Genomic DNA, 9,363 nt, shown 5'->3' with positions numbered 1-9,363 from the left:
TTTTCACAATTCTCTTTTAACTTACAAAAGGCATCATCCAAATTTACAGTTTAAAGATTTAAAACAAGTTTTGGACATGCGTTTGCTGTAAAACACGATTGGAACTAATTTGGGATAATTGGATGGTGAAGTAATGCCGATTTAATCTACAACTGTAATCTCATCTGCTTTTCTTTTTGCATTACACACTTGTTTTTATGAGTAAAGCCAAATAATTAAATTTTTTGTTTTGCGTCCACTCTAAATGGGAAAAGGTACGCGTCTAAGCGGCTGAAAAACACACACAAGAAAATTAACACAATGTAATTTGATTGCAGGAAATAAAAACTGGTAACAAAATTTTAGTTCAGAAAAGCTAAGAGGTTAGGGTTAGGGGTTAGGGTTAGGGTTACGGGTTAGGGTTAGGGTTAGGGTTAGGGTGGGGTTGGGGTTGGGTTAGGGTTAGGGTTAGGGTAGGGTTAGGGTTAGGGTTAGGGTTAGGGTTAGGGTTAGAAGTCTGCGGTATTTTTTTTACCTGAGTGGTCCTTTATGTTACCTGATGGTCCCAAGTGTTACCCGAGTGGTCCCAAGTGTTACCCGACTGGTCCTAAGTGTTACTTGGAGTGGTCCTTAGTGTTACCTGAGGCTTTTTCAAAAACATGTTTTGCACTATTATTTTATTGTTTATTGATCTTTTAAACTGAGCATTTGCATAATAATAGAGTTTATTTTTCCGCACTCTGCAAAAGTAAAATTTGCTCGGAATTCGAACTAGAAGTACTTTTTTCGATTTTTTTTATTTTCTCATCGGTCCTTTTTGTTACTCAAAGATTCGACCCTATTTATGTTTTTTGGTCTATTTTGAGAACGATCAAAGAGTTTTCAATTTCCATACGTACGATTGTTAGGTTTTGTCTGCTCTATCCTAAAATACTTGATTTTTGCAAAACAACCTAAAATTACTAAAGTTGTTACAAATTTTCTCTGCAATAGGATTTGTGTGGGACATCGCCCCCACACGAAATTCTTTCGTTTTTATTTTTGTTTAAGCTAATAAAATCATAATGTACAAGTTTTTTTTCATTTTTTTTGCGGAAACATCCTAAACATCAAGTAATCTTCCTGCTTACAGAGACAGGCTGCAGAAAGACGCTTCCATCATAGAGATCTGAGTTTTTCACATTTTCGGTTTTATTGAAGACAAACTTTGACCTTTGCGTCCAAATTTTTTAGGATATCTTATGAATTGGTAGTTAAGGTGTTTTGTGGAATTTGAACAAGATACGAGTTCAAAAAAGTCATTTGAAACCCTACCCTAAATCCCTAAAATTAGGGTTAGGGTTTCTAACTTCCCGGTTTCCGATTGAACTCAAAATAACTTAATCAGATTGTCCTGACGCTAACTAACGTCAGTGGTGTAAAAAAACCATGGAATTCTGACGTTTAATACAAGTTTTTTGTAAAAATATATGAAAAAATGACTCATATTTAGCCTGCACCGGTTTCTGTGAACTTTGACCTTTGACCTCAGAATTTGCATATGTTGTACATAATTACCATAGCAACAAGTGCTGCAATTTTGGTTGACCTCCTAAGTCATTAAGGTTAACTTTGGACACAAACCTGAAAACACAACAAATTTGCCCGAAAATTCGTGCACTTGTTAGGACACCAAAATTCAAGGTTCTGAAAATTCAACTTTGCATGACGGGAATGACTCAAAATTTGCTCAGTGAACTTTAATTGATACATTTTAGAGACGACAATTAAAATTTTGACTAAAATCGATCTACAAATGTAGGTTTGGTAGTACTAATTTGACAAAGTTCCGTGTTCTTTACTTTTTTTGATCTTTGACCTTTGACCTCCAAATTTGCATATTGTAAACAACAATTACTAAGTTGACATTTTGTAAGTTTTCATTGAAATATCTTATCGTTCACGTGAACTGTGAACCTAACCCTAACAGGTAGTCAAATCACACTATCAAATTCGGGCATGTTTTCACATACATAAATCCAAGCGGCAGCCATTTTAACTTTGCATGATGGGAATGAGTTCTAACTTGTGCAGTGGCTTTATATGAATATGATATATTACATTTGTGTGAAAAAAATTTAAAAATCGATAGACAAATATAAGTTCTACACGTATAAATACCTGCATGTTTCACGTATGGCAGTTTCATTGACCTATGACCTTTGACCCAGATTTTTTAATATCACATGTGTAATTAATCTGGCTACTATGTATACAAGTTTTGTGGCGATACTACTCATATTTGATTTTTGGCAGCCATAAACTCAACACTATACCGAAATTTCAATGAAAGTCCCTTTACCTTCGAAAATTAAGGGTTAGGTGTTTCCACTTAATATTATGGGATATATCTGAAAATGACAGGAAATGTAAGTTTAGACGTCCGAAAGGTCATATTGGTGGAAAAAGTTCGAACTTGAACATTAAGGTTCTATAAAGTCCTCGCAAAGTCACATGTATGCTAGACTTGTTGACCTTTGACCTTTGACCTCCATTTTTTTTTGTAAGGTCGGTAGAATTTTTTTATATTTTTAGTGAAAGTTTTAAAGCTTTGGCATAACGCTAACATGAAAAACTAGGCCAAATTCAATTTTTGCCAAAGAGGTTAGGGTTATTATGCAAATTAGGTGATTCTTTCGTTTTTATCCTATGTTAACCTATGGAACATATATAGGTAAATTTGCGACCACTACAAACACACTAAATAGACTTCGATCTTCAAATTTCAACATGTTATGACAAGGCCAACATCTCTGCCTCAACATATTGAAGAACTGAGGTTATAGTTGTACAAACAAATAAACAGCAGTTGAACAAACAAAGCACTGTCAAAGCGATTTTCTCGTTTTTTCGCCGTGTTAACCTATGGGATAAAAATGTCGGATTTTAGCTAAGTTTGCGACTATTACAAACACTTCATATTTTCACTTTAAATGATGGGAGAGTGCTGAAAATGACAGGATCTGCTCATCTCTATGTAATTTAAAGAATACAAGTGCAAAAATCTAGAAATTCGAAGATTTTGTATAAGTCCGACATTACTATATTTTTTTGTCGGGTCAACCTGGTATGACCTTGAACTTTGACCTTTTTGCGTCGGACTTTTATTAATTATCAAGATCTGTATTCTCTCAACTTGTCATGAAAGTTTCGATGTCCTGCTATAAGGGGAAGGGTAAAAAATCTACTTGCAACCAATGCTATGTCACCCCACTTGTGATTCTTTCGTTTTTATCCTATGTTAACCTATGGGGCGAAAAGTCGGGTTTTAGGAAAGTTTAAGGCTAGAGGACGACCACCAAAAACCTACTAAATGGCGTTCAATCTTCAAAATGCAACCTGTTTTATAAAGACCAACATCTTTACTATAACATATGAAAGATTCAGGGTTATAAATAAACAAATAAACATACTAAAGGGGAACAAACAAAGCAATGTCCAAGTAATTTTTCCATTTTTTTGCCATGTAATCCTATGGGGGAAAAATGTCGGATTTTTAGATAAGTTTGGGACCATTATTTACGTACTTAAAGTGGTTCAATTTTATAAGTGCACCCTTTTTTGTATAGAACAAGATCTCTGTTATAACATATTGACGATTTAAAGTCAAATCTGTAAAAATAAACAAATGGGCGTGGCACAAACAAAGTCCAATGGAAATGGGCTACATGTGGTCCAATGCAATAAATAAGGTATTTTGCATATAAAGTTTGAAAAATCATTTGACACACTTAACATTGTCCAATTGTAAATGTGTTTTCAGTTTTACAAAGGATTTTATCCGTACTTTATTGTAAATAATTTTCAAGCTCACTAATAAACAAGTAAACAAACAGGCGTGGCATAAACAAAGTCAGATAAACAAAAAAAGTCGAATCTTAACCAAAGTTTGTACCAGTATTTGAAACACTTAACATAAAAATATTTCAAACGTGGTTCTTGTTTCACAAAGACCAACATCTCTGCTATAGCATGTTAAAATTACGAGATCCAAACTGTACACAATAGCAAACAGCGGTGTCGCAAAGTTTCTACTAAAATCGGTTGTGACTCGGCCTCAGGAAGCAAAAAATGGGTCAGGGTATGCTATCTTTAGGAGGTGAGGGTTAAAACTTGATGTACGTTAATTGAAAATTGGTAACCAACTTAAGAATTGCAATAGAAGGGTCTATAATTTGCTGAGATATCAAAGTCAAAACTGCACAAATACACAAACAGGAGTGGTCTAAAGAAAGGTGACTAAACAAAGTGTATTCTACGGTCAATGCAAAAATCTGTTTTTTTGAACAAAAGTTTGCAACATTAGTTGACATACTTACTATGCTTTAATTTCTTAAGTGTCTCCTGTTTTACAAAGACAAATGTCTTGGCTATAAAATATTGAAGAACCAAAATAAAATATGCAAAAACAAACAAATGGGCGTGGTCCAAACAAAGTGCAGTCAACACGGTTTAAGTGTCATCACGTTCCAAAAGCTGACGTTTTTCATGTAAAGTTTGTCACACTGTTTGACAAACTTAACATGTATTAATCTTAAAAATGTTTACTATTTTCAAAAGACCATAAACACACAAATATCATACCCGAGAGTCAAATTCAGAAATAAACAAACAAACAAACAGCAGCGTCTCAAACTTAGCCAAGAAAACGTGTTTTTTCGACTTTTCTTGCAAAAATCTTCTATTTGTTTCGAAACGATCTTATACGTACTTAAAATAGTCCGATTTCAAACATGTTTCCTGTTTTGAATAGCCCAATAAACGTGCTATAACCTGCAGAAAATATGAATAAAAAACTGTACAACAAAGGAAACAGTTGTGTCACAAAATATGTAGTTAAACCAATGGTGACTTAGACTCAGTGCATGAAAAAGTAGTGTTTGGGTATTCTATATTTAGGAGCTAAATGCACCCACTTCCGGTGCGATGATTTCAAAGCAGTAACCAATTTTAGAAAGATAAGTATCAATTTGATAATATACTAGAACATCAAAGACAAAACTCTACAAATAAACAAACAACACTGCCATAAACAACGCAAAATATGCTGAGCGTATTCCAATTGACATAGAAAGTCTTGACTATTTGACCCATTTACCATCGCTTGATTTAATGAGCGATACTTGTTTTGAACAAACCAATATCTCTGCTATATCACATAGAAGAACCGTTGTCATAACTGTGCAAATAAGTAAACAAGGGAGGCACAAACAAGGCACTGTTTTGCTTCAGATTTTAGCATGCAATGTCTATGGGTAACATAGAGGACCACTTCAGGTAACATAAAGGACCACTCAATGTAAGTCTATGGGTAACATAGAGGACCACTTCAGGTAACATAGAGGACCACTTGAGGTAACGTAAAGGACCACTCCAGGTAACATAAAGGACCACTTGGTCCTCTATGTTACCTGGAGTGGTCCTCTATGTTACCTAACTGGTCCTCTATGTTACCCATAGACTTACATTGAGTGGTCCTCTATGTTACCTAACTGGTCCTCTATGTTACCCATAGACTTACATTGAGTGGTCCTCTATGTTACCTGGAGTGGTCCTCTACGTTACTTCACTGGTCCCTTGTGTTACCCATAGACATTCATTGCAAAGTTTCAGTTTTTAACTTATATTTACCGTGGCGATTAAATATACTTAATATACTACAATCTTAAAAGTGCAACCTGTTTTGGAAAGAAGAACACCTTCGCTTTACAATAAAAAAATAACCGAAGTCAACGCTGTAAAGATAAGCGAACAGTAGTGCCTCAAAGTAAGCATAGTTAATATCGTGTTAGACAGAAAAAAGTTATGTTTCCGATGGCAATACTCAAGAGCTCACTGTACCACTTTAATGTACATCGATTTTAAAATAGTAACTAGTTTCAGAAAGGCTAATATCCCTAATATCTTACACTCAATCGCCATAGTCAACGCTGAGCAATTAAACAAACAAGAGCGGTACAAACAAACTAATGTCGGTTCGGTACTTATGACTTTGAGTGAAAAATACCGTTATTTTTTCTATGAGTTTACGACATTATTTGTCACACTTAACATCATTCAATTTTCATAGTTTTTCTTGATTTCGTAAGACCAATTAATAGGCTAAACTATATTGACGGCCCAAAGTGAAAGCTATAAAAATAAACAAACGGGACAGACTTTAGCAAGGCACTGTTCTGCTTAAGACTTTAGCATGCATTGTCTATGGGTAACATAGAGGACCACTTCAGGTAACATAGAGGACCAGTCTGGGTAACACATAGGACCAGTTGAGGTAACACATAGGACCAGTCAGGTAACACATAGGACCATTGGTCCTGCATTTTACCTGGAGTGGTCCTTTATGTTACCCATAGACTTACATGTAAACGATAAGGGAGAAAATGTTAGATTTTTGGTAAAGTTTGTGAGTACAAAAAACATACTTGCTAATGTTCGATTTTAAAAGTGCAACCTGTTTCTTAAAGCCCAACATCTCTGCTATAATATATTAAACAACCAAAGTCCACACCCAACAAATAAGCGATTGACAGTGGAACAAACAAAACATAGTAAACACCATTTTCGTGTTTTTACAAGCTTTTTCTTGCTTTTTTCACATAAAGTTTGAAACACCCTTTTACATACTTAATATCTTCTGATCTCAAAAATTATTTCAGTTTCACAAAGATAAACATCAATTATATATGGCATTAAACAATCAGATTTAGAGATGTACAAATAAACAAACAGCAGTGGCATAAACAAGGTATAGTAAACAAGGTGTCTGTGTGACCTTTATTTTTTTCTATGAGTTTACGACATTATTTGACACACTTACCATCATCTGATTTTCATAGTTTTTCTTGATTTGCAAAGAAGAATTATTGGGCTAAACTATATAGACGGCCCAAAGTGAAAGCTATAAAAATAAACAAACGGGACAGACTTTAGCAAGGCACTATTCTGCTTAAGACTTTAGCATGCATTGTCTATGGGTAACATAGAGGACCACTTCAGGTAACATAGAGGACCAGTCTGGGTAACGTATAGGACCAGTCAGGTAACACATAGGACCAGTCAGGTAACACATAGGACCATTGGTCCTGCATTTTACCTGGAGTGGTCCTTTATGTTACCCATAGACTTACATGTAAACGATAAGGGAGAAAATGGTAGATTTTTGGTAAAGTTCGTGAGTACAAAAAACATACTTGCTAATGTTCGATTTTAAAAGTGCAACCTGTTTCTTAAAGCCCAACATCTCTGCTATAATATATTATACAACCAAAGTCAACACATAACAAATAAGCGATTGGCAGTGAAACAAACAAAGCATAGTAAACACCATTTTCGTGTTTTTACAAGCTTTTTCTTGCTTTTTTTACATAAAGTTTGGAACACCCTTTTACATACTTAATATCTTCTGATCTCAAAAATTATTTCAGTTTCACAAAGATAAACATCAATTTATATGGCATTAAACAATCAGATTTAGAGATGTACAAATAAACAAACAGCAGTGGCATAAACAAGGTATAGTAAACAAGGTGTCTGTGTGACCTTTATTTTTTTCTATGAGTTTACGACATTATTTGACACACTTACCGTCATCTGATTTTCATAGTTTTTCTTGATTTGCAAAGAAGAATTATTGGGCTAAACTATATTGACGGCCCAAAGTGAAAGCTATAAAAATAAACAAACGGGACAGACTTTAGCAAGGCACTATTCTGCTTAAGACTTTAGCATGCATTGTCTATGGGTAACATAGAGGACCACTTCAGGTAACATAGAGGACCAGTCTGGGTAACACATAGGACCACTTGGGGTAACGTATAGGACCAGTCAGGTAACACATAGGACCATTGGTCCTGCATTTTACCTGGAGTGGTCCTTTATGTTACCCATAGACTTACATGTTAAAGTACTATGTTTCATCACATAACTTCCATGTCGATTTAATATACCTTGCTGTACAACAATCTTATAAGTGCAGTATGTTTTAGAAACAACAATTTCTGTGCTATATCATATATGAAAGCCAAGGTCAACTCTGCTCAAATAAGCGGCCAGCAGTGGCACAAACAAAACAATGTATGCCATGTAAACCCTATGGGAGAAAATGTTGGATTTTTGGTAAAGTTCGTGAGTACAAAAAACATACTTGCTAATGTTCGATTTTAAAAGTGCAACCTGTTTCTTAAAGCCCAACATCTCTGCTATAATATATTAAACAACCAAAGTCCACACCCAACAAATAAGCGATTGGCAGTGAAACAAACAAAACATAGTAAACACCATTTTCGTGTTTTTACAAGCTTTTTCTTGCTTTTTTCACATGAAGTTTGGAACACCATTTGACATACTTTATATCTTTCAATCTCAAAAATTATTTCAGTTTCACAAGGATAAACATCAATTATATATGCCATTAAACAATCAGATTCAGATATAAACAAATAAACAAACAGCAGTGGCATAAATAAGGTATAGTAAACGAGGTGTCTGTGTGACTTTCCATACAAAAATCGCACTTTCGTCATTTTTACTTTGCAACATTATTTGACACACTTATTGTGGTTTGATTTTCAAAGTGATTTCAGTTTTTCAAAGCTAAATAATGTGGCAATAATATACCGAAGATTTGAATGTATATCTGTACAAACAACGAAACACCAGTGTCACAAATTTCGTATAGAAAGTTGTAGTGGTAAGGGTTAAAAGCTTGCAAAATTGGGTAGTCGTATGCTAATTTGAAGAGCTAAGTATACAACATTGCCAAGCTTGAATTTTACAAACGCAACTTGTTTGAGATGGCAAATCATCATATCTGTAACATATCAAACAATGAAAGTGAAATATTCAGAACTAAAGAAGTGGCAGGGTCACAAAGTATACAAGAAAAATGTGTAGTACTCAAATTTTGTAAAGTGCAAGTTCGATATCCTAATTTTGCCGATTTTATCACCTCACTTTGCGACATCATTTGACACACTTAACATCAATCGATTTCAGAAGTGCAACCTGTTTTTGAAAGAACATCATATTCGCTATTATCAGCAGACGCCGTTAGGTAAAATATGTACGCATAAATTAACGGTAAGGTCACAAACATTTGACCAAATGTATTGGTTACATTCACTTGGTCCTTCAAAATTTTGGGTTATGGAGTGCTCTGTTTGAGACCTCACTGTACCCCTTTGTTGTGCTTCAATTTTAAAATAGTAACTAGTTTTAGAAAGAACGATATCTATAATATAATATGCCAAATTATTATTTACAACGCTTTGCAAATAAACAAACAGGAGTGGTACAAACAAACAAATGTCTGCACGGTACTTGTGATTTTGCGAGAAAAATAAC

This window comes from Ptychodera flava, unplaced genomic scaffold (assembly GCF_041260155.1).
Source record: "Ptychodera flava strain L36383 unplaced genomic scaffold, AS_Pfla_20210202 Scaffold_135__1_contigs__length_138984_pilon, whole genome shotgun sequence".
NCBI classification, from domain to species: Eukaryota; Metazoa; Hemichordata; class Enteropneusta; family Ptychoderidae; genus Ptychodera; species Ptychodera flava.
This window is presented reverse-complemented; position numbering follows the sequence as displayed.